The sequence below is a fragment of the Triturus cristatus genome, chromosome 4_1 (assembly GCF_964204655.1).
Source record: "Triturus cristatus chromosome 4_1, aTriCri1.1, whole genome shotgun sequence".
Lineage (NCBI taxonomy): Eukaryota > Metazoa > Chordata > Amphibia > Caudata > Salamandridae > Triturus > Triturus cristatus.
In genome coordinates this window covers 891,861,527-891,887,141 of record NC_140585.1, presented here as the reverse complement: position 1 = coordinate 891,887,141, position 25,615 = coordinate 891,861,527, and the positions used below count along the sequence as shown (strand labels likewise).

General features: G+C 45.9%; 1 protein-coding gene across 3 annotated transcripts in view; it reads right to left on the bottom strand.

Annotated features, from left to right (window-relative positions):
- Positions 1-8,510, bottom strand: part of LOC146855745 (NACHT, LRR and PYD domains-containing protein 5-like) — a 561,293-nt gene extending 552,783 nt beyond the window's left edge. For all 3 annotated transcript variants that reach the window (XM_085653658.1, XM_085653660.1, XM_085653661.1), the window contains exon 1: positions 8,462-8,510. The gene's annotated coding sequence lies outside the window, so the exon portion shown is untranslated. The remainder of the gene's footprint in view (positions 1-8,461) is intronic.
- Between the last annotated feature and the right edge of the window lie 17,105 nt (positions 8,511-25,615).

Sequence of the window (25,615 nt, the reverse complement as noted above, 5' to 3'; positions counted from 1 at the left end):
TGCTGGAATCCCACAGCCCCAATTTATATGCCCTAAGAGATAAATGGGCCCGCTTACTCGGGCAAGAGCTCATGGACAGGAAGTGGTCCCTTCCACTGGAGCAAAATAATAGGGTTTCCAGAAACCCAGGTTTGAAACACACATTTCAGCTACCTACACCAGACATACCTCACTCCTGCGCGCCTATACCGCATCTTCCCGGAGTTGGACCAGAAATGCACATGGTGTATGTGCCCGGAGGCAGATTGTTACCGTATGGAGTGGGCCTGCCCAGAAATTGGACGTTCCCAGGGCAGTAGTCCTAAAAAAGAGAAGTGGGGGGACTGACCAGGTCAGGCAGTATGCAAGTGACATCATGATGAGTGATATCAAAGCACATGACGTCATGGCACGTGACATTCCACGTGGCATCACAGGAAGTAACCTCACTGGAAGTGAAGCTCCGATATGTGTATGTTATAACATATGCCAACTGAAAATGCAATAAAATATGTTTGTTTTTTTAAGCTCTCCTGCAAAACATATCATGTAACATGCAGATCACAGATTTTAATTTTATGTAGATAGGTAAGTGGCGAACTGCTTTGAACACAGATTCTTTTGTTACTTGCAGTTGATAAATTGTAATCCTTCTAGTAGACCACAGTAAGCTATGAAGGGTGTTTAACTCCTACACCTTGTAACACTGTTTGTGTCATGTAACACATCTTGTACATTAATTTACACACTTACATGATTTATTTTGAATGGATAATGTGTATGTTATGTAAAGTGCTCTCACGCACTGTAGTGGGTTGAGTAGCACTATAAAAGAAATAAAATAGTGCTATTTAAATTGTTATTTGTGTAAATACTGAGACAGACCAACCCATCTGACATTCTTACAGCGCATGCACCTATATACAACTAAGTAAAAAGCATGCATCTCTTAAGTACCTGTGAAGAGATAACAAGCTGTGTGCTTTTGTTTCCTTGCCGGTGCATTTGCGAGGTTCAAGGATGGCTCCAGTCCCATACTCAATCAAAAGGAGGCCTGGTGGCCCCTTAACTTCTGTCTTTATCATTGCCCAGTTCGAGGTGGAAAAAAAAACCCTCGCTGCCTGCACGTTGCTGCTGGTAACCGAAAGCAGAGAACGTTCTGGAGATGATGAACGTGTCCCGGTGTGTCAAAATTACACTGGGACAAGTTCACCATATTTCTGTGGGGCCCAACTTCTTAGCAGGGGGGGCGGCGTCCACCCTATGCAAATAGTGGGTGGACGCTTTGTACCTGTATGTACCCCGACTCGTTACCTGGACGTCCCCTACAACTGGATCCACTACTAAAATCCTGTACATGCAAGAACAAATATGTCCCAAGGTTTGTAGACCTGGCATATAGCCCATTTAAATGGCGCATAACGCTGTCGTGGAACTCCACCACAGCCCAGCCCTGCCCTCCCCTCCCCACGCACTGTCTCCGTGACTTAGAAACCTTTTCAAATGGGCAGCTGCTGAGACTACTGCCAGGCTCTCACTTTAACCACGGCAGGGAGGGCCGACACAATGGGACACCTGGGACACGTACTTGGAAAAACTGTGGGCAAACACAGACGGCCGCCCGCCTTGAGGCTCTGTATTCATAAGGATGCCATGCTCTTATGCAGTTGGTGATGGGCGTGATGTGTATCGACTCACAGTGGGTGACTGTGGGCTGGACATTTGAGCTTTGCTTCCCATCCCTTGACATTGTGACAATAGCCCCTTCTTTCTTACTTTCTGTCTACTCCATAGGCCTGCTGCAGCCTCCCCCTACCCCTGACAGACAAGGAGACTCACTGAGGGATAGAACTCCCTCAAAGAGTGGCGCTAGACAGATTTCTGACAACTGTTTTCATGGGTTAAGCTCCATCCAGGAGATGGTCAATCGTTGCTAATTATCACTTAATGCTGATGAGGCTCTCATGGGACAGACACCAGGGCTCTCTTACCTTGACTGGCTACCGGCTTCGCAGGTCCTCGGCAACAGAAAGGAGGATTGAACACATGAGACAGAGGGGACCACACGGTGGACATATGAAGCAAAATATGTAATGCATGATATATACTTTTGTAATATGCACTTTATCTATGTCTTTCACTGTGTGTGTATATACAAGATGAAAATGCAATAAAGAACTACAGTATAAAAAAAAATAAACAAGGCATAGTAATCATAGTGTAAAAGTAAGTAAATTGTTGTGAAGACTCAAGGAATACTGTTTAGGAACTATGGTGATCAGACAAGTGTTGTTGCCAGGGATAAAGGGTCCCCAGAAGAGGAAATGTCAATGCTGCCATCCCTGTTAGCTACCTCTCCATCCTAAGGGAGAGGAAAAATGTATTTTATGGTTTGAGGTAGAGCATGTTGTCTGAGAGGAGCTGTTCCCGGTTCATAATCTTTTTGGCATAAAGAAACGCAAAGCTATGGTTCGAGAGGAACGTATGGGTACGGCATACTTATGGTGTTAGATTAGTAGCCCTTTCCAGGCATCCGCTACAGCAGACTACCTTGTCTGACTTCTAACCCTTAGAGGTGATTGGAACATGAGAGTTTTGGATGAGGTTGGTAGCTTGCTAAGAAAGACCTGGGAGACTTCAGGATGGCCCAGACGTTCCTCTGATTAAGGGAGCCTTTGCTGTCAACAAGGTATGCAGGGCGTCTCTTCTCCCTAAAAAACTCTAGATTGCAAGTTGCTCCGCCTTTCATGATCTCACTGTAAGAGCATATTAGTAGGCATTAGGGTGTTAGGTTCTAGATAATATTTTTATATGACATTTTAATAATGCTGGAAATGTTCATTTTATTCTCGTATTATTACTATTGAGTATTGTTATTATTTTTAATGTGGCTGCTTGCTATTTTTATAATATTCTGTGTAGTTGTTTTAGATGTGCTAAGAAGCCAAATGTTCCTTTAGTAATAAATACATTTAACTAAAAAGTGTTCATTCATCTTAGTACAGTGTGTTGTATACTGAGAATAACGAAATAAGGTGTTTGCTGTTTCCACATTCCCCTGATCCCTTTAGGGGATTGTAAGTAACCCAAAAGCAAAACATCTATGTTAATTACACATTGAGTAGCGTCTTGCGGGGCTACAATAACTTGTCCTTCACATTCATGGCTGGTGCACTGTGGCACTCGTGGGTAGGAAAGCACACCATGCGCAAGTTACAACTTTAGCGTATCTCTGCAATATTGCATTCTACGATACTGCATTGTATGTCGCTGAATTCTTTGCCACTGCGCTCTATGCCACTACTCTGCAAGACTCTACACTAATGAACTCTACACCAGACCACTCTATTCCACACCATTCGACTGTACGCCACAGCACTTTACTCTGCACTAATATACCCAACGCTACTGAACTCTATGCCACTGTACTCTACACTCTATTCTATGCCCTTACACTCTACATCACTACTATCTACGACTCTACTCTGTAACACTGCACTCTACGCCACTTAACTTTACCATACTCCACTCTGTACTACTGCATTCTATTCCAATGCACTTTACGCTACTCTATCACTCCACTTTACATCACAGCACTCTGCAGCACTCCACTGTACTACACTGCACTCTATGCCACTGCAATCACAGCACTATACTCAACTCTGTACCACTCTATGCCAGTGCACTCTATGTATGCCACTCTACTCTGACTTTGCATCACTGCACTCTACGCTACTATACTCTACTCTGCAACGCTCCACTCTGCACTGCTCCACTCTATGCCACTGCACTCTACTATGCAACACTCTAATCTATGTCACTGCATTATAAGATGCTGCTGAATTCTATGCCAATGCACTTTACACCAGTCCGCTCTACTATCTCTATGCATTATAAGATGCTGCTGAATTCTATGCCAATGCACTTTACACCAGTCCGCTCTACTATCTCTACGCCACTCCACTCTATGCCATTGCAATACACAATACTATGCCACTCCACTCCACTACTCTTCGCCATTCAACTCTACGACATTCCACACCACTCATACCTGCTAAGTACCATGCATTGGGCATTTGGCTAATGCATTTCACTGTGGTGATCCGCATCACTGCATTGAAATGCAAAGTCACACATTTATAGCGTCACAACTGTGAAGCCGGAGCCGATCACTGTTAAAAGCAGTGAGAAAGCCAGGCTGCAGAGCACAGTCTGCACTGTTTGTGGCAGACTTGAGGGTGGCTGGCTCATGACTGGGCTGGCTTAGGCAAGCTGAAAGGTTACAATGTAACAATATTCCCTGCTGCAGCAATGCATTCAGTTTCACTGTGCCTCACATGACAGAGTGAGTCAGTCTTGAAAATGGCCAATGGCTACTGCCAAGAGAGGCAGCCAGGAGAGGACAGACTGTCCACTAACTCGCACACTGGCGGGCTGTGCGACGTACTTGAAGTTTGTCAGCGGTGAGCATGCGCCCAGCCCCCGCTACTCTTTTCTTCAGAGACAGCCTGTGCCGTATGTGAAGCTAAAGTCTGTCAACCCATGGGCCTGATCCGGAACGCTGCAGGAGAGGTCATGCCTCACAGGCAGCCTGCTGCTGTAAAGTCACAACACTGAGCTCAGCAGCCAGGCATCGTTTCAGAATGCAGGTGCCGTGGCTTAGCCAGCCGGCGAGGAGGAGACGACTCTACTCCTTGAGGACCATGGCAGAGACTGTGCAGGGCTGGGAGTCATTATGGTGGCCATACCTGCCGTCAGACCAGCACTGCAGCTGCTCGCACCTCATGTTTCTTCACTGACGTAGCCGGTGCATATGTGAATCTCAACTCTGTCGACCCGTGGGCCAGACCCCGACCACTGCTGAAGCACAGTAAGTGTCACTACTAGCACATGTGCTTCAATCCTCAGCTCTGGGGTTGTGTAAATAATGTGGAGCCTGGGGTAGTTTACAGCCTGAGAGGTCTGGGCAGCTCTCATAATTACACATGTTTTACTGTACGATCAGGTTATAAGGGTACTAGGTAAGTGTCCTTCCATTTTCAGCACTTTTAAGATCTTCTTAAAGTTTCTTGTTGCTCAAATGGGTGTAATTTGTTCTATTTATATGTTTCCCTTGTCTTCATTGCTTGATTTTGCTTGTGGGAAGTGTCACTCATAGTTGTCGAAATGTCACTTATAATTACACTAAAATTAAGAAAATATCACATATGGGGGCATATTAGCAAGGGCGGTATCGCGGCTTTAGCGGCACTTTTTGCCGCTAAAGCGGCGATATTTCCATCGGCCTATTAGCAAGCTGTTGCTAACAGCTGTTAGCGACAGCTTTATGGCGAAAGCGACCGTTTTGGTGCCACTTTGCATGTCAGCGATATTTATCGCTAACGACATGCAAAGTGGGCGTTCCTCCACACCACCCCATGAAAAACACTCGCTAATACAGCTTCGGGATATTAGCAAGGCTGCACAAGACCCGCGATGTGAGCTTGACAGCCGCGCTAAGCCCCCTTCATAGCAGGTTTTTAACACCTGAAAAAAATACGACTTAGCCATCTCTAACATGGGAGGTGGATTGCATGGCTGAGACAATACCTGCCTATCATCAAGGTCTGCAGTATCGATGAGAAATCATCGCTTGTTTTCCCACGATACAGCATGTTATCATGGCTATCGCTGGAATTATTATCGCCTTGGAGATACGCATTGCTAAAAACGCGCTCTCGGCGATAAAATCCAGCGATAGCCGGTGGTGAAAAAAATGAGCGCTAAGCACCCGTTGCGATATTTATAGCAAAGCGTTGCTAATATGCCCCATAGTATTGTGAAACCTTGGCAGCTATCAGGGCTGGACTGGGATCGTAAACCAGCCCTGGTAATGAGTCAGACAGGTCCATGCTGCTTTTGTTAAAGGTGGGGCAATATTGCAGCGCTGCTGCAAAATCAGCCCCATGTAACAAACACGGCCCCCACCCTTCCGGCCTACCGGGAAATCGCCGGGTGCCCACTACGGCCAGCACGGCCAATCACTCTTTTCTAGGACACTAACTTTTAGTCATGCTCAGCTGAACAGAAACCATGTTGGTGTATAACATGGCTAAAATACATTGGAACCGCCAATAGCTCTTACATAGGCAAGACCTGTTGCCTTTGCCAATGCTCGTTTAATTCTGAATAGAATTTATTAGATTTTGCGTGGTTTGTTTTTTGCATAGAAAATAGTTCCAGGGTTCGGCTCCTGCACCGGCTCAACAATGCTTAATTTGTTGGCTCGACATCAGAAGTATAACGTTTGAGTTCGTTTCTGGTGTGTAATACATGCTTTCCAAAGATTCACACTTCCGTCTTGCTAGTTTCATGTAAGATGCTTGCAGCAAGCCCATAAATAATGAACAGCCCATAAATAATGAACCATTCACGAGGATGTGAACTTTTTGGCTAGTGGGTTTGACAAAGATCTCTGCAAAAGACAAGAGTCTCTGGATATACTATAAGATTCAAACGCGAGCTGTAGGTTCTACGAAGCGCTCTGCATCAGGCGTATTTGGGGGCATATTATCAAGGACGGCGTTAAAAATTATCGCCGATTTAGCGGCAGAAACTGCCGCAAAAGAGGCGATAATGGGCTTGATAATATGCCCTTGTGAATTCCCATAGAAGCCCAGGTTCTGGGTGAACCTGGGCTTCTATGGGAATTCTCCAGGGAATATTAGCAAGCCCATTATCTCCGCTTTAGCGGCAGTTTTCTGCCGCTAAATCGGCGATGTTAATGCCGGCCTTGATAATATGCCCCTTAATCTTTCCCTGAGTGCCACTAAATAATGCGAATCATGCAGTACGCGCGATCAGACCCCGTGACGAATGGAGGAGTATGTAAAACAAGATGGAGGCACGTCAACCAGGCTCTCAAAGCAGCTTCTGGGCTAGTCAGCAGGAGCTTCTCCTAGCATCTGTCTCTGGCGATGTACCATTCCGATTTAAAGTGCTCCATTATCTCTAATGTTAGAGCGCCGATTCGCAATGACAATCGTTCCGAAATGCTTTTTTGTTGGAAGTGAGGGAGTTACGTCTCCGTAATGGTTACACCTGCACCTTAAGCTTGATAATAAAGACTGAGAGATCCCCTGCAAAAAAAGAGCTTTCAAGCTTCTTACAAGTCCATGCGTAACTTATCCCGTCCAGGTTTTTTTTAATCTACTTTCTTGGATTGGTTGTTCTATGTATGTAATGTGGGCACTACAAGTGCCAGAAAGCAAAGACACAGACTGAACTGGTCGAACGCGAACCTTGGAAACTAAAAGACTTTTCTGCAGAGGAGGCGGATTTTGAGGGGTGTGGCTCTAGTATACCCACTTAGAAACTGCCACGTTGGTTCTGACGTGTGAGTCATCGGTTGAAGTGCCTAACAAAAGTACGGAACGATGAGGCGGGGCCAGTTACTTGGCTAATAACATTGTGCAATATTTTGTTTACCACCTCATGAAAAATTTAAAGCAAGTTAAAGGAATCGGAGGGGAATGTACTGGTTTACCTTAGGAAAGTTCTCTGAATTAATTCCATCCCCGCAGATGTCTGTGTATGCAACCACTTAGCTGCAGATGAATGCTGGTTGGCGCAAAATATAATTACTTTGATTCCCAGTTCTACAAAGTCCAAGACTGAAAGAGCTGTGAATATCCAAAGTACTCCTTTTAAAATGGTATCACAAACAGTAGAAAACAAAATGCGCAAAGAGATTTAGGGGCATATTATCAAGAAACTGCTTTAAAGTGATCGCCGCTTTAGCGGCAGAAAACTGCCGCTGAAGCGGTGATAATGGGCTTAATATGCCCTTGAGAATTTCCATAGAAGTCCATGTTCTGGTGTCAACATGGGCTTCTATGGGAATTCTCCGCGGCATATTATCAAGCCCATTATCGCCGCTTTAGCGGCAGTTTTCTGCCGCTAAAGCGGCAATAATATTAACGCCGTGCTTGATAATATGCCCCTTAGTGTTTAAAATAAAACAAGTATTTTCCAATGTTGTTCCTTGATACAAAATCAGACCTAGTGCAAACTTTTTTTTTATATATATAAGTTTATATCAAAAGGGAGCACTTTTACATTTACATTTCTTTCGTGGGCAGGCACACTGGCTTGTTTCTCCCTCGCCTCGCCCATCATGGCGTCAAAATACCGGAGGCGCCTTTTCCCTCCATAGGCACCTCGATGTCGACACTAACTGTTCAGGTATGGTACTGGTTGTTTTTAAAAGCAAAATATGGTGATACGATTAGTGTAAAATTAGAAAAAGGTTGTTCAAGTCGTTCCCAAATAGATCCGTCTCTCCACCACTGTCCTTTTCAGCTCGACGTCTTACAGAGGCGTTAACGAAGCCTCCAAGTTCAAAACGCCGTCTCCGGTTACCCTTTCTAACCTGTCACAGCCTTCCTCGAAACCGCACCACGGAATACTGGAAGAACAAACACTACTTTCCACCTCAACTTACCGTCAGTTTTTCCCCCCCGACCGTTCGCGGCTTCTTCCTGCTGAAAAGTGAAAGAGAAACCGAAACTTAAGATTGTTGTAATCACGGGTTAGCGTTCACCTCAAAGAACGATGCTAGAAATCTTTGCAGCAGAGGAAGTTTTGTAAAAGATACAAGCCGCCTTTAAACACACAAACGTTCGTTTCAAGACATTTTACCAAAGCTAAATGTGAGAGTCTCTAAATGTTTTACTTTGACCAAAAATGTCCTGTTTACAGTGCAGTGGAGCAAGGGGAGGGGCGGGGAAGCCAATCACAGGGAAATGTGCCCCTCCACCCCCGTGGGGTTTTTGGGGCAGTGGTACCGCATGGGATGCTTATGGGCGCCTTATGGGCTAGGACCGTTTGGGCTTGTAGCCCAAATATACAAACACATACAACATTTCAGAAGCGCAAAGTGGGAGATTTTATTTTTAAAAAAACGGGAGAATGGGGCCTTCAATCAGAGAGAGGGTGATGCAAGTGTTGTACACTGCCCTGGCAGGTTGCTGGCAGTGCATACACCCTCCCCACCCCCCGTGTGTGGCAGCCCGGGCTGAAATAGCTTCCCGGGCACACACACAGCCGCACCCCAGTACTTCGCAGGTCTTTAAAAGACCATTCGCTTGTTATCGAGGCTTTGTTGGTTTTTCACCTCTTCTAGAGCCCCTGGATCGCCACTCTGACTATTGCTGGAAGAATTAGCACGTTACACAATACCAAGCCCTGTCTGCTGAAACCTCGAGGAATCGGGTTATTGCTTGCACGAATCGGGAGGCGGGAGACTAGCCTTGAAATCTGTAGTCTCCCGCCTGGATCCGGAGGGTTGGCATGTCTGCAAACAGCCTTTTTACACCCAGTGTCACCATTTTGGGAAGGTGATACGGTGGCTGGCAGCAAATTGTTTTAAAAGTTTTATTGTAGATTAGATCATAGATCTCAGAGTACAGGAAGCCATGCCTGTGCTGGCGGAGGCAGGGGAATCGACCTGCTCAAGCCTGGCTGGCGCGGCAAGTGGTGTGGTTAAGGCCATATGAGCGTGTTCACTGGCGGGGCGGCCCAGCAGGGAAGCTCAGTGTTGCCAGATTTTGAGACCTGTCCCAAGCCCAAAACCCCTCAAATATAAGCTCTAATTCAGCCCAACGCAGAACAGTGTCAGCCTAAAAACCAGCGCAAAGTAGCAAGTCTCAAATTATGCAGAAATAGTCATCTAATATCTAATGGATTCTAATGCCCTTTTTATTGAAACAATACAAAACACAAAATTAATCCTACACCATTTGTTGTCCAAACCACATTCCTTTTTAGTGAAAGGACAACATCAAAATTGCCAGAACATGAGTCTGGGTAGAAAAATGGCCATGTTTAATAACTAACACATATTCATAAACATGACAAAATATTTTAAAAATGTGTTTAATAAATTCAAACTTTACATTTTAATATTTACAGGTGTTACCTTTGATCATAACCACTGGTTATGAATTATCTACTTACTCCAGCACCAAGGGGCCCTCTGGCTTGCCCCTCTTAACTGAGAACCACGCAAGGCGCAACCCACCTGCGTCCTTGAGCGGTGAGCCTCTAGCCCTCGGTCCTTGTCCGTCCTTTCCGGGACCCACCCCTCTACCACCAGGCTGCCAAGGAGGCGCTCGTGACCTGGCGCCCTTGCCTCCCCAGCCAGTGTCCCCATTCTCTCTGCGAGGACCTTACCGTTTCTCCCCTCAGTGCTGGCCTCGGGAGTATGTAAGCAGGCCTCCCGTTACCCTAAAAATCAATGTTGTGTGGTCTCTTTTCCGCCAAGACCTGCCCCTATCCTGCCCCAAAACCTCCAAACCAAGGGACGGGTGGGTGGGAGATAAAATGACGTCCGTGGTCCCCAGGATACAGGTGCAAGAGAGGGCACTCAGGGGAGCCCAGGGGCTAAATAGCCCCCACATCTGCTCCACCCCTTCCGGGCCAGGCCCCAACCGGACATACATCACGGCCTGACCCGGAAGCACTTCCTCCGGCCAGCAGCCCACCGGGCTACTGGCATGGACCAGAGGAGGGGTGTGGCTTGGGGCCTGGGGGGCCGGGCCCTAAGGGCGCGCTCACCGAGGCTCGCGCTTTTCATATGACTGCGCTTTAAGCATCATGTATTGATTCAAAATGCATATTACACTTGTAAAAAACAACATGTCATTTAACATCCAGAATGCTCTTTTTCGTTGTACATATGCCCCTGGTAAGAAAACTCTGGAGGAGTTTTTCATTTATAGATAAAGGCCAAGATAAGGGGCCATCAGGCCTCCTCTTGATCAAGTGGCCTGGAACCTCACACCTAAATGTAACTGCAACGGAGGGAAACAAAAGTATGCAACTTGTTATCTCTTCACAGGTACTTATGAGAGGCATGCTTTTGACTTTTTTCAGTCCCTTTATGTAAGTGCATGAACTGTAAACATTTCAGATGTGTTGATCTGTCCCAGTATTTACACACATAATTTAAATAGCACTATTTTATTTGTTTTATACCGTTACTCAACCCAATGTAGGGTGTCAGAGTGCTTTACATAACATACACATTGACAATAAATCATGCAATTGTGTAAATCAATGTACAAGATGTGTTGCATGACTCAGTGAGGGTTAAAAGATGTAGCAGTCACATATCATACATAGCTAGAGAGCAAAGCTCAAAAGGCGGATTAATAGTCCTGCACCTCACATAAGTTTCTCAAATTCAAAGTTCTTGCGCACTGAAACCCCGGCACCAACCGTTACGTGATGCCTCTGTGTTCCAGATCATTAAAGATGCAGCTGCAAGTGGATGTGCGCCAGGCAAAGAAGTCCAAGATACTCTTGTATTTTCAGAAGTCTTTATTTTCAATTAATATTTTCCGTGTGCTAATAACACATTAAGCTCAGCCAACGCGGTTCGTTCTCTCACCGAGAACTTCGTCAGGGCTGAATTGACATGGAAAAGGACCCAAATCAAAAACACATAATAAGTCACAAAACAAAACATATAAAACTGGAAAAGGACAGAAGGGAAAAAACACAAGAATACAGACGACAAACATTAATATGCTTTAAGGTGGAATTCCTAAGTGACATATTCCAAGACAATGGTAATAAGACATACGACAAACCAACAGGACATCCATATATAAAAATCATATTTAAAGGACAAAGGCACACCGACGGCCCTGCAACAATCCACCGCCCTGTTGACCACCTTGCCTTTGGGGACCACTATTATCGGGGGCTACTTCAACACGGTCTCCACTCCGCACTTCGACACGACAGGCCCTCCGTCAAACTCAAGACTTTTGCAAGCAAAACAATTAACAAATTGGTCTGAGTCCCTGGGCCTCTGCGATGCGTGGCGTATCTGGCCCCCTCACACCAAACAGTTTACTCATATCTCTGCAGCACACCATACAAAGACACGCATAGACGCAATCTTTGTCCCATCGACTGACTGCAGCACAATCCAAGATGTCCTTATACTCCCCAGGGGCATCTCTGACCATTCCCCGTTGCTCCTTAGTATGGGGGCTCCACCCCCCTCGAACCGCCCGTCTTGGCGGATGAATGCTTGGTTCCTCCAAGATAAGGAATTTAGGAAGGTAGTGGGGACCGAGCTCAAGCAGTACTTCCTGACCAATGATGGTTCGGTTCCATCCCCGGGTACATTATGGGAGGTGGGCAAAAAAATAAATAAATAAAGGACAACGGCACACGATCCATTAGCAGAAAATGTAAAAGTTGCATGCCGAAGTTGCTGACATGTTACATTAGTGTAAATAGAGACAATGTGCAGGGGAATCACTGCAGACATAGATCGTCTTAAGGGCCACACCACTCACAGTTACATAAACACTCTAAATAAGGTAGTTGCAGGACAAAAAACCACCAGGGTCACCTAGGCTGTGAGGAAGACACACATAGAATAAAAATCAGAGAGGTTGTGTAGCGCAACAAGCACAATAAAATGCAAGTCAATCGTACACGGGATAGCGTGGAAAAGACAGAGTTGAGAGAAAACACAATCTCACCTCAAGTCAAACCGAGCAACAGTTCAGTAAAGACAAATCAATGTGGTCCAGTGTAAGTTCTCCAGTATAATAAGCTGCAAAACACAAGGGAATTCCCAAGGGCAAGGTAGTCCCCGACAACGGAGAACTGCTGAAAATGAGACAAAGTAAACTAAAAGCAAGCAAGTCTGAATGTTTATAACCATGGAAGATCATGCAAATTAATCCTCACTTCCAGCAACTGAGCCCAAGGAAGCAACAAAAGTAACCAATGCCCCCAATTTATACTCTAGAACCTAATATATATATAAAAAAAATCCCATAATTGACCCAAGGCTAATGGCATTAGGGAACGGAGACTAATGGACATTCTAATAGAATAATCCATGTACGTTACAGTCATGTGTAGATACATTGATGTAAAAGACTTGTTGTCTAGTGTGCTGCTGTCTGTTATGATGATGCCTGGAAAACAGTTCAAAATTTGCGAACATACGTGACAAGAATTTTCAATTCTATTAAGGACAAGGAGGTGAGGATTATGCTTTCTCATTTCTTTATTAGAAATGCTCAGCAGCCAATTAGAAAACAGTAGATAAAAGAGAAAACTACAGTACCCATAAACACCAGGGTATCCCGTGACCAACCATAGCGACCATAGTATAAAAGGTCATGTCGAAAGTATCACATACTCTTTCTTTGTTGAGGAAAAACAGTTCAATTAAAACAGGAAGTCCAAGAAAAACGTTGAACATCAGGGATAGAAAGACCATCAGCAGCAGCAAAAATCCACTTTGAAGAACACAGGACTCGGCGGCAGTAGAACACCGGAAACAGAAGAGCATAGAAAACAATATAAGCCCGATGGAACAGCAACACCGTTACTTCGGGTCAGAACCTGAAAAGATACATACAGCCGTAATACACATCCAGTATATAGAATGAAGTCATAAACAGGGGGGGGGGGTAGAGAAATAATGAATTACACTAAACATAATGCATATGCAAAAAGTATAAATGCATAACATGTGCAGAAAACAATAGCAACGGGTGGGATAATCCTCGCCTCCTTGTCCTTAATAGAATTGAAAATTCTTGTCACGTATGTTCGCAAATTTTGAATTCTATGTCAGGACAGGAGGCTCCGATTATGCTTGTTCAAAGCTGTTCCACCACCACAGAAACAATATGATCAATTGGTTTGTAATAAAAGGTTTTGAACACTGAATCAGAAGACCAATCTGCGGCCTTCATGATGTCAAATAAAGTAACACCCATCGAGAATGCCTTAGAAGCCATAGCCCCACGTGCCGAATGAGCACCAAAAATGGAAACATCAATGCCAGCTTCAGACATGAGCCATCTAACCCAGCGAGCCAATGTAGCTGGGGTAACAGGGCGAAAAGGCTTCTGCAAAGCAATCAACAGTTGACCATGCATATCTGAACATAAAGGAGCAGTACATACCTCATAATCCTTGACGCATTGAACAACGCAAAGGTTGGGATGATTAGGAAAGGAAGGGTAGGTAATTGAGGAAGTATTCGTTTTGGTACGTTTGGAAAGACGAAATGTGACACTCTCCGGTGTAAAACTGCGACCTGCCAAGTCCAAAGCTTGAACATCAGACACCCGTTTGCAAGAAACAAGGAATAACAACATGGTCAGTTTGGCTGACAGTTGTTTACGGGAAAGCAAAGAATTGGAAGGCCAGGCTTCCAAGAACCTCAAAACAATGGATACATCCCATAAAGAAACGTTCTTAGGACATGGGGGTGTCGCCAGACGAATACCCTTAAGCAATTTGGCAATCAAAGGATGTTCACCCGCGGGTTTACCATCAATAGGAACGTGGCCTGCCGAAATGGCGGAACGGAAATTATTAACTGTCCGATAAGCCAAACCGGAAGAAGCAAGAGACGCTAATAAATTAATGATCAGAGAAACATCCGCCGCAGCGGGATCAGTCTCCCGTTGAACACACCAAGCACACCATCGTTTCCAGGAACCCGAGTAGCGTTTATGAGTGTTGGGTGCCCAAGATCCACTGATAAACTTGAAAGCATCTCGTGAAAGGCCTGGGACCGTCCAGCGGTCCCCGAAAGTCGCCATGCCAGAAGAAGGAGAGAGCCTGACTGGATCAGGGGATGCGGATTGCCGAGAGGGTCCAGCAAGAGATTCCACTTCTGGGGAAGAAGGAGCGGCACTGCACAACACATTTCCAGGAGAACCAGGCTTGAGCCCTCCACAGAGGAGCAATCAGAATCAGTTCCGACTGATAACGCTTTGTGCAAGCCAGGACTCTGGGAATCATCATGAACGGGGGAAAAGGCGTAGCACAGAAGGGATGGCCAAATCTGTAGAAATGCGTCTGTGGCCAGGGCTTCCGGATCCGGCCTCCAGCTGAAGAACCGAGGAAGCTGAGTGTTGAGGTGAGAAGCGAACAGGACAATGTGACACTGGCCCCAAAACCGAAGAAGAGAACGGAATATGCGAGGATGAAGCCTCCAATCGCTGAAATCCCGAAGGTGACGCAAATTCCAGTCCGCAATCTGATTGTTGCGACCGGGAAGGTATTTGGCAATAACAGTGATCTTTTGTAGACAAAAATGCCAAAAGTCTTTAGCGATCTCCGCTAAAATCCTGGATTTCGTGCCGCCCAACTTGTTGACATAACGAACCGCTGACACATTGTCCATGCGGAGAAGAATGCAACAGTTGGATCGAAGGGGAGTGAAACAACGGATTGCAAAGGACCCTGCCAGGAGTTCCAGGCAATTTATGTGGAGAGTCAACTCGTGAGGAGACCACCGACCCCCCCGTCGATAGTGGACCACACCGGACTCCCCAACCCCGCAGGCTGGCATCGGATTCTATCACCATCTTCGGTGAAGAGCCGAACAGGGCTCGCCCATTCCAGGCTTCCATGTGGTTCAACCAGCATTGCATCTCCCACCTCGCTTCCTCTGAGAGGAATTTGATCGGAATAGCGAAGGTCATTTTGGAGATGACGGATCTTCAAACATTGAAGCGCCCTGTAATGCAGAGGGCCCGGGAAAATCGCCTGAATCGAAGACGCCAATAGTCCGACGACACGTGCTATAGATCTCAACGATACAGTCTGTTTGGAGATAACCGAAGCCAACTCCCTCTTGATGTAACGAATCTTCTGATTGGGTAAGAGAAGCTGACAGGTCAGAGGATTGACCTGGAAACCCAGAAAATCTATCACTTGTGAAGGGGTGAAAACAGATTTCTGAGAATTCACCAGAAATCCCAGAGATTGTAACAGGTCGATCGATCATTCCAGATGTGAAATCAACTTGCGGGGACAATGTGCCATGATCAGAATGTTGTCCAAGTATACAATCATGCGAACACCCCGAGCACGCAAGCATTCCACGACGGGCCTCAGAAGCTTCGTGAAGCACCAAGGAGCTGACGAGAGGCCGAACGGAAGAACTTTGTATTCGAACCAATTCCCCTGCCATTGGAACTGAAGAAACCGACGATGGGGGCTTAAAATTGGAATCGACAAATACGCATCTTTGAGATCTAGGCGAACCATCCAATCCCCTTCCCGGAGAAGATCTTGCAACAGATGGATTCCTTCCATTTTGAAATGGCGATAAACTACCCCTCCATTGAACTCCTTCAGATTGAGAACCAAACGGGATCCGCCCCCTCGTTTCTGAACCAGAAAAACCATGCTCACAAAACCGCTTGGATGACGGGTAGTCCGAAGGATCGCCCCTTTTGCGAGAAGGGAGGCTATTTCTGCTGAAATGAACTCCTGATCCTGAAGGGAGAAAAACAACGGGGTTGGAGGGAGGATTTGAGGCTGAGGCTGGTAAAACTCTATCTTGTAACCCTGAACCGTTTCCAGCAGCCAAGCATCGTTGGAGATTAGATGCCAATTGTGGAGAAAAAAAATGGATTCTGCCCCCCAAAACCACCTCGGAAGCTGGAATTAACCTCACCTGAAGTGTTGGAGTCCTGGTGACCTCCTTGGTTTCCACCGAATCGACCTTTCCTATACTGTCCTCTCCCTTTGCGAGAGGGAAAGAAATTGGAACGAGTGGTGAATCCGGAGTCCTGACCACCCCTTCTGTGGGACTGGAATCCTCTCTGGGAATTCTGTTGAGAGCCACGGCCGAACGAGCGCCCCCTGTGTCGTCCGGCCTTGGCAAAAACCGGCCGACATGCTCGCTGCAGCGAGGCTTGAGCCTTGTCAAGGCCACTAAAAGTGGCCACAAAGTGCGTAAGCTCCTTCAGGAACGGCTGACCAAATAACTGTCCTTGAGCCAAGGGGCCGAACTCGGAAGATGAGAGCTCCGCCAGCTTAGGATCGAGCTTGAGAAGAATGGAACGGCGCCGCTCACACGAAATTGCGCAGTTGGCATTGCCTAACTGGCAAATAGCCCTCTGGGACCATTCAATGAGCTGATCAGGATCAACAAGGGCTGAAGACCCCTTGGCGAGAACACCAAGATCCAAGATTTTAGTAAGCGGGCCCAACAAGTCCAACAATTTGTCTTGGCAGGAACGCCAGAACCTGTCAAGACCCTTCTTGGGGCCTTTGGCGTACTTTTTGAGATATGTGACCATCGTAGGATCCACTTCTGGAGTTTCGGCCAAATGGTCAGCCAAATCAGGACGTGGACGTTCGGATCTCAGGCAGGCCCTGACATCCTTCTCAAATGGTTGGCGAATATGAGCCTGTACATATTCCGCCACTGCAGGGGATGGCAACCAAGAAGAAGAATTTGGATGAACGATATCAGAGGGTTCAAAAGCGAGTATAGGGGGATGTGAGGGAGCGTCCACGAAGTGGTCCTTACGAGCCTTTTTCCGCGGAGGAGGGTCAAGTTCAGATGAAGTGGAGGAATGAGTGTCATCAGCATCAGTATCAGGGAAGGCGGAACCCGAAGGCCCAGCCGTTGCCTTAGGGGTAGACCTGTCAGAAGACAAACTTTTGGCCAATTTCTGGAAATCAGATTTGTGTGGATTCACAGGAGATTTAGAGGATGCACGAGCAGACGGCAACCAGCCCTGTTGTTGAGCATAGAGAGACAAATGACGTTTTAAGGGGTTAATGGCACGAACAAGCGCCTTATTAACCGAATGTTGTACTCCCTGATCCAAAGCCTCAACCAAATCGTGCTCCAGAGAGCCAGAGGCATCATCATCATAGCAATAGTCATCCTCATAATAATAATCCTCCATTATGACACAGATGTGCAACAAGTTATAATGCCCACAGAGAAATGACAATAATCAATATTAGCCAAAGGCACAATGCAGGGGGAGTGAACAATCCCACAGCAAGCCAATAAAGCAAGTAGAAACCTGAACACACTGCAAGAATTAAACGTGGAGGGAGGGCTTGCTGTTCCAGAAAAAACTGTCACTCTAGGCAAAGCCTATGATGGGTTGTACAGCCCAATTGTTATTGTGGTGCAAGAGGGCGTATTTGGGGCGAAATACACAGGCTGTGGGCAATGGGCGCTGAACGCGACCTTCTCCTGACGAAAATCATCCGTTTTATTAAAAAAACCATGGCCTCCGCACATGCGCGGTAACGGCCGCCCGGTATTCATAGAGTGGAGCGCTCGCATGCAGAGCACGAGCCTCCAAGCCCCTCTCTCCCACTCCACAACCTTTAACAGAGACGCGGGCGCTAAGCGCCCGGCTCAGGGAGGTGAACCTCGCGATCCCCACAAACGGACCAAAGCGGCGAGCGGATGGGACGATTAAAGCACTAAGGGAACCATGGAAACCGGGCAATAAACAGCGCGGCGACGCGCGAATATGAAGCGCCACAGAAGCACCAAAAGGCACAAGTACAATTGCAGAAACAAGGTAACAAAGCAATATCAGTAATTATCCAGTAAAGAGAAAATACACTTAACTGGCTGCGGAGCAGCAAGGAAAGAGGATGTGATACTTTCTACATGACCTTTTATACTATGGTCTCTATGGTTGGTCACGTGATACCCTGGTGTTTATGGGTACTGTAGTTTTCTCTTTTATCTACTGTTTTCTAATTGGCTGCTGAGCATTTCTAATAAAGAAATGAGAAAGCATAATTGGAGCCTCCTGTCCTGACATAGAATTGCATCATGTGTCTATAGAAAGGCAAAATGCAGAAAGTGTGGTTGGCTTTATTAAACCATGCCGCCCGACAAGGACCCCCAGCTGCATTTGGCATCAGTGTGATGCGCCGCCTAAATACGCCCGTATAGTTAAGATATTGAATATATATATCGCCTGTGTACCGAGACATGCAAATGTGGAATAATGGGCCGGCCATGTAGAGCCGTACTGCTCGTTCCAGACCACTAGTTACGTAAACATGAGTGTTAGGACCGCCAACCTAAGTGGATGCAGCTACAAGGTGACCACCACCAGCATATACCCCTCATCTTCCTTACCCTAATGACAAGACGAGGAAAGAGTGGTTGGCCTCATCATACCAAGCCGCCCGACTGAAACCCCCAGCTGTATTTAGGCATAAGTTTAATGCGCAGCCAAAATAAGCCTGTAACGTAACAATTTCGAATAAATGTATCTTATGCAAACAGAGATGCACAAATAGGAAGAGCTGGGACAGTCATATAGAACGGTACCGCCTGTCCCAGACCCCCAGCTGTGTAAAACAAAAGGAAGGGTGTCTGCCGTCAGCAACAAGTGCATGCCTCTAGAAAGTAACCGCCAGCATCTAGCCCTGGTCCTCCTTACTTGAATAGCAAGTCCAAGAGCGACAGTCCGAAAGAATCGGAACTGCTCGCGCCCTGTTTTATTTAAATGCAAAAAAAAGCCTGCCCCTCCAGAGGCATGGCCAATCGCGGGTCACGTAGGAAAGTGCCGACGTGAGGAGGGAAGAGACAGCGCGCTGTATGCAGCGGGTCCACTTCCAGGTGAGCGCAGCAGAGCAAATTAGTATAACCTACATGTAATAACACAGGCGCTGGTTTCCGCCATGTTGGAGTGGTCACTAGGTAAAAACCATTGACTATTTAAATATAAAAGTGAAGAAAAAAAAAAATGATAAAAGAATATCAACAATTAACAAGGTCGGACGAAAACTATAAAGGCCCAAAAGATTATATCAGAAACACACAGAAAGTAGAGACTTTCTGAGGTGTGAAGAAAAATAAAAAATAAAATGATGGGATAAGTGCCACATCATTTACAACGCCTAGCCCAGTGAGGCAGCCAGGTAGCCAAGTCAGTGATATCACAGAAATAAAATATTCAAAATCGTAATGTAGCCACCCTCTAACAATGATGGTGTGGGACCGTGGAGGTCTAGTCTACGGCACTTGATGGTAAAGGCAGAAGGAGTGAACCAGTAATAATGTAATGCCAGTGATCATTAATAAAACTTTAACTCAGATGACATGAGATCGTAGAGATTCAGTATAAGTCACTAGAGGGTAATGGCAGACAGAGTGGGCCAGCAACCATATGATGCCGGTCAGTGTAGATAGGTTGTGGCAATATTAAAGACAGTCAAAAAGGCGGCAGCATAAAATCAGTTACAGTGTGAGCAGGAAATCTACATTAGTAACCATCGTCATCCCCTATAGGCAAGCAAGATATGCAGCTTCACACCTCATAAAGGGCCATATGTAGGAAGCCAAATACCGGTCGGTAACGGCCGATTTTCGGTAAATATCCCGTTACCGACCGGTATTTAGGCTTTTGCTATGTAGGGGGCATATTTCAGGATTCGGTAATTTACCGAATCGGTAAAATTACCGATTCGGTAAATACCGAATCCTGAAATGATATGTAGGGGGAGTGTCTCGTCGGTGTGTGGATTCGTTATTTACCACCAACTAAAAGTTGATGGTAAATGACGAATACCTGTAAAAAAGCATTATTGTGCTATTTGAAATGTGCAATGTGGCAGACATACATGCCCTTAGGGCATGTATGTGCGCCACATGTGCACACATGCACGAATCAGGGGTGCAACAGGGTGTCAATGTGACACCCTGCCACCCATGATAATGCCTCCCCTATTACCGATTCGGTATTTACCGAATCGGTAATGGCAACTGGCTTCCCATTCATTCCTATGGGCCTCCAGGCCCATAGGAATGAATGGGAAGCCAGTTGCCATTACCGATTCGGTAAATACCGATACTTAAATACCGATATTTACCGAATCGGTAATAATTTACCTACATTACATTTACCGATTCATAAATACCGAATCTGTAAAATTCGGTATTTAAGAATCGGTAAATTTAATTTACCTACATATGGCCCAAAGTGTCTACTTTCTGTGTGTTTCTGATATAATCTTTTGGGCCTTTATAGTTTTCGTTCGACCTTGTTGATTCTTGATATTCTTTATCATTTTTATATTTTTTCGCACTGTTATATTTAAATAGTCAATGTTTTTTACCTAGTCACCTCTCCAACATGGAGAAGGCCAGTGCCAGTGTTATTGCATCCAGGCTAGACTAATTTGCTCTGCCGCGCTCACCCGGCAGTGGACCAGCTGCACACAGCGCGCTGTCTCTTCCCTCCCCACGTCGGCATTTTCCTATATGACTCGCGATTGGCCATGCCTCTGGAGGGGCAGGATTTTTTGCATTTAAATAAAACAGGGCGCAAGCTGTTCCAATTCACTCGGACTGTCGCGCTTGGACTTGCTATTCAGGTAAGGAGGAAGAGGGCTAGATGCTAGCGATTACTTTCTAGCGGCATACACTTGCTTTTGGCGCCCGACACCCTTCGTTTTGGCTTACACAGCTGGGGGTCTGGGACGAGCGGTACGGTTTTACATGACCGGTCCGGCTCTTCCTATTTGTGCATCTCTGTTTGCAAATGATACATTTATTTGAAATTGTTCCGTTACGGGCTTATTTGGGCGGTGCATTAAACTTATGCGTAAATACAGCTTTGGGTTTCAGTCGTGCGGCTTGGTATGATGAGGCCAACCACTCTTTCCTTGTCTTGTCATTAGAGTAAGGAAGACGAGGAGCATATGCTGGCGGTCACCTTCTAGCTGCATGCACTTAGGTTGGCGGTCCTAACACTCTCATGTTTACATAACTAGGGGTCTGGTACGAGCTGTACAGCTCTACATGGCCGGCCCGTTTTACCGCATTTGCATGTCTTGGTACACAGACGATACATATATTCAATGTCTAAGCTATATGGGAGTATTTAGGCTGCGCATTACACTAATGCCCAATGCAGCTGGGGGTCCTTGTCGGGTGGCATGCTTTAATAAGGCCGACCACGCTTTCCCCATTTTGCTTTTCTGTAGACACATGATGCAACTGTTCTCCAGGCATCATAACAGACAGTGGCGCACTAGACAACGTGCCATTTACATGAATGTAGGTACACACAACTGTAACGTACATGGATCTTGCTATTAGAATTTCCATTAGTCTCAGTTCCCTAGTGCCATTAGCCTTGGGTAAATTATGGGAATATTTGATATATATTTGGTTCTAGAGTATAAATTGTGGGCATTGGTTACTTCTGTTGCTTCCTTGGGCTCAGGTGGTGGACAGTGAGGATTAATTTGCATGATCCTCCATGGTTATAAACGTACAGACTTGCTTGCTTTTAGTTTCATTCGTCTAGTTTTCAACAGATCTCCGTTGTCGGGCACTACCTTGCCCTGGGAATTCCCTTGTGTTTCCTAGCTTATTATACTCGAGCACTTACATTGGACCACATCGATTTGTCTTTACTGAACTGTTGCTCGGTTTGCCTTGAGGTGAGATTGCGTTTTCTCTAAACTCTGTCTTTTCCATGCTATCCTGTGTACAATGGACTTGACCAATTAACTGTGAGTGGCGTGGACCTTAAGGCGATCTATGTCTGTAGTGATTTCCCTGCACATTGTCTCTATTTACACTAATGTAACGTGTCAGCAACTTTAAAATTTTAAATTATCTGCTAATGGATCGTGTGCCTTTGTCCTTTCAATGTGATTTTTATATATAGATATCCTGTTGGTTTGTCGTATGTCTTATTACGATTGTCATGGAAAATGTCACTTAGGCATTCCACCTTAAAGCATATTATTGTTTCTTGTCCGCAGTCTTGTGTTTTTTCCCTTCTGTCCTTTTACAGTCTTTTATGTTTTGTTTTTTGACTTATTAAGTGTCTTTGATTTGTGCCCTTTTACGTGTTAATTTCAGCCCTGATGAAGTTCTTGGTGAGAGAACGAAACGCGTTGGCTGAGCTTAAAGTGTCATTAACACTTGGAAAATATTAATTGAAAATAAAGACTTTTCAAAATGCAAGAGTATCTTGGACTTCTTTGCCTGGCGCACACTCACTTGCAGCAGTATCCTACATTGCTCACTGTGCTTTATTAAAAGGCTTACTAATTATGAAATGCAAGTAAAAAAAGGATCTGTGCTCCAGGCAGTAGCCCACTTACCTAGCTACATTAAAAATAAAAATATGTTCATCTACATATTACATGATGTGCTTTGCAGGAGACACAATCTTCTATACTACTTTGATTCTGATCGGGGACTACACAAAACAGATCTCTCCAACAAATACTTTAATCTCCAGAGTTAGCTCACCAATTATTATTCCCTGATATTTACTGGGCACCTCTGCAGAAGATGTCTTAACCCCATAAAATATTTGAAAACACAGACTTTGAAACCAATTAAGCATAACAGATCTACTAGCATGCTTCTCCTTGTTGCCAATTTCTTTGTGGCAGAGTTAAAAAAAAATATATAAATAATAATAATTGGGGCCCAGATTTTGCTTCGGGATTGTGCAACTTTTTTAGCACAACCGTAATGCAAAATTTGTTAAATCTCATAATGCGCTTAATGCACCCATGATATACCTAATAAAAACAAAAATGTGAGATCTTATCTGATGTTACTTCTTGTGATGTCACTTACTGTGATAACACGTTTGATGTCACATTGTGACATGGGCTGTGATGGCACACGCCATGATGTCACTTGCATACTGACTAACTCGGTTATTCCTCCCACGTGCCGAACCTACAAGAAACTTCATAGCTTCAAGGCCCTCCATTTTGAGAAGGAATAATTTTACCCAAACACGAAACTTGCTTTGGCAAATTTTTCAAAAAATGACCGCACATTAATTTCAAGAGTAAAAATAAATACAATTTACGTATTATTCCCTTTAATGCATCGGCAAAGGTAACACCACGTCCCATGGAAAAAGGCACTATAAAGCACACGGGGAAAGAAGGCAGTTCCATGCTTTCTCTTCCACATGCATTCTACAAGCCTGCCCCTCAACTTCGGGTAACTTCACATATGGTGTCAGTCAGCACTGCAGTCATTCGAGAGTCCTTTGAAAATCACCACCACCGCACAGCCCCAGGTGAAGTACTGACCAGGTCACAAACTAGAGGTCCTTTCAGCTTTCACCCATATCGAACAACGGGAACAGGGCGATAACTTAATCAGCCACCCTGATTTAACAAATATGAGGTTGGCTGCATCCAGCCAGGAATGTATTGGTCAGTGCACACACACTCTGTGGCACACATTTCAACCCACCAGTTCCTACTGCTGCTGTACAGGACGGAGGTAAAAATAAAATTTTAATTTAATTTAAATTTAGTTTCATTTAATTTAATTTAATTAGGGCGAGGGCGTGTTCTCACCAGTGGGTCTCTCTCGATCTCGCGTCGACTCAAGGCTGGGGCCGGGCCGCACCCGCAGGGCCACAGCAGCACACAGGCCAGGCCCAGTGCACGTACGCACGGAGGTGGACTGCACAGCTTGCTGCCTACGGGTGGATCCAGTCCACTCTGTCCGAGTGAGCCAGCCAGAAGAAGTAAGCTCAGAGCGGACCGCGTAGTAACTGACTGCTGTTGAAGCAAGAAAATCCTGACCTTATCCAGAAATTAGCAGCCGCAAGCACAATTAACTGACAGCCAGGCCAGCCCACTGACACTACTGTCTGCAGGAGGCCGAGCCCAACGATGGTCCGTCCGTCCCTTAAGCGACGCCGAGAGAGAGCGCGTGGTTCACAGTCACTGCATTTAAAAGCACAGCGCAGGGGCTGGCCAAATTTTATGCCCTGGGACCAACAAACACGGTACTGTTGGTCTGCGACTCCACACCACTACGCTAGGGTGCAGGCGTCACGTGCAGCATTGCAAGCATGTGTGCTTGCACGTACAACATACACGTGTGATGCACTGCTGCTCAGCCGCTGCACGTGTGAGGGGATGGGGCGGCCATGTACATACATCATCATGGACATGATTGGACAGTCACTCACAGAGCACAGGCTGGCCTGGTCCTCCTCCAATCATTCCTCAGCCATCAGCGCGCTTTGTGCGCTCATTCACCAATCCTGGACCCTGCTGCCAAACTTGATAGGCACGGACTCGTTGGCGGCACTGCCCAGCCAGATTTTTGCGCACAGTGGGCTTATATCCGCCCAAAAAGTAGCCCCCCCGCCAGGAATAGGTTTTCCCTGCACAAATGGGAAAAATGTCGCCCATTTGTGCGGGAAATAGCCCAATCTTGGAACACTGGGGAAGCTAGGTACTTAGCAGAAGCCACCTGACCGCTCTGGGAGTGGCCCCTGGGGCTAAGAGAGAAGTGGGTGGTGTGTCGCGCGGAGCTCCCTCAGCAATTTATGGCTATGACGGGGCGGGGCCTGCAAGCAGAGAGGCCGGACTAGTTTAACAAGCATTTGAATGCAATAGGTCTCGCATTTGCTGGAGTTGGAGCTATTGGCATTGTAAATGGCAATGTTGTTTGTTTATGTTTTTTTTGTTGCAGTGGAGTGACTAAAGAAATAAAAGGGCACACCCTATCATATTATAAGCTTTTATAGCAATTGTACATTAAAGCTATGGCTATGTTAACTAAGTAACTCGGCAAAGTAAATGCGGCCAGGGCCGGCTCTAGGGCGGTGCGACCGGTGCCACCGCACCGGGTGCTGGCTTCCAGGGGGCGCCGTGTTTGCAAGTTTATTGTTATTTTAAAGCACCTGCTGCTGCCGCGCTAGTTTCCTCCAGCAATTTTCGGGCAACGAAAATATGTCAGGATAAATCCTGTGATTAATGTTCTTCCTGAAGATAGGTCGGAGTTTTGTTTAATTTGGATTTT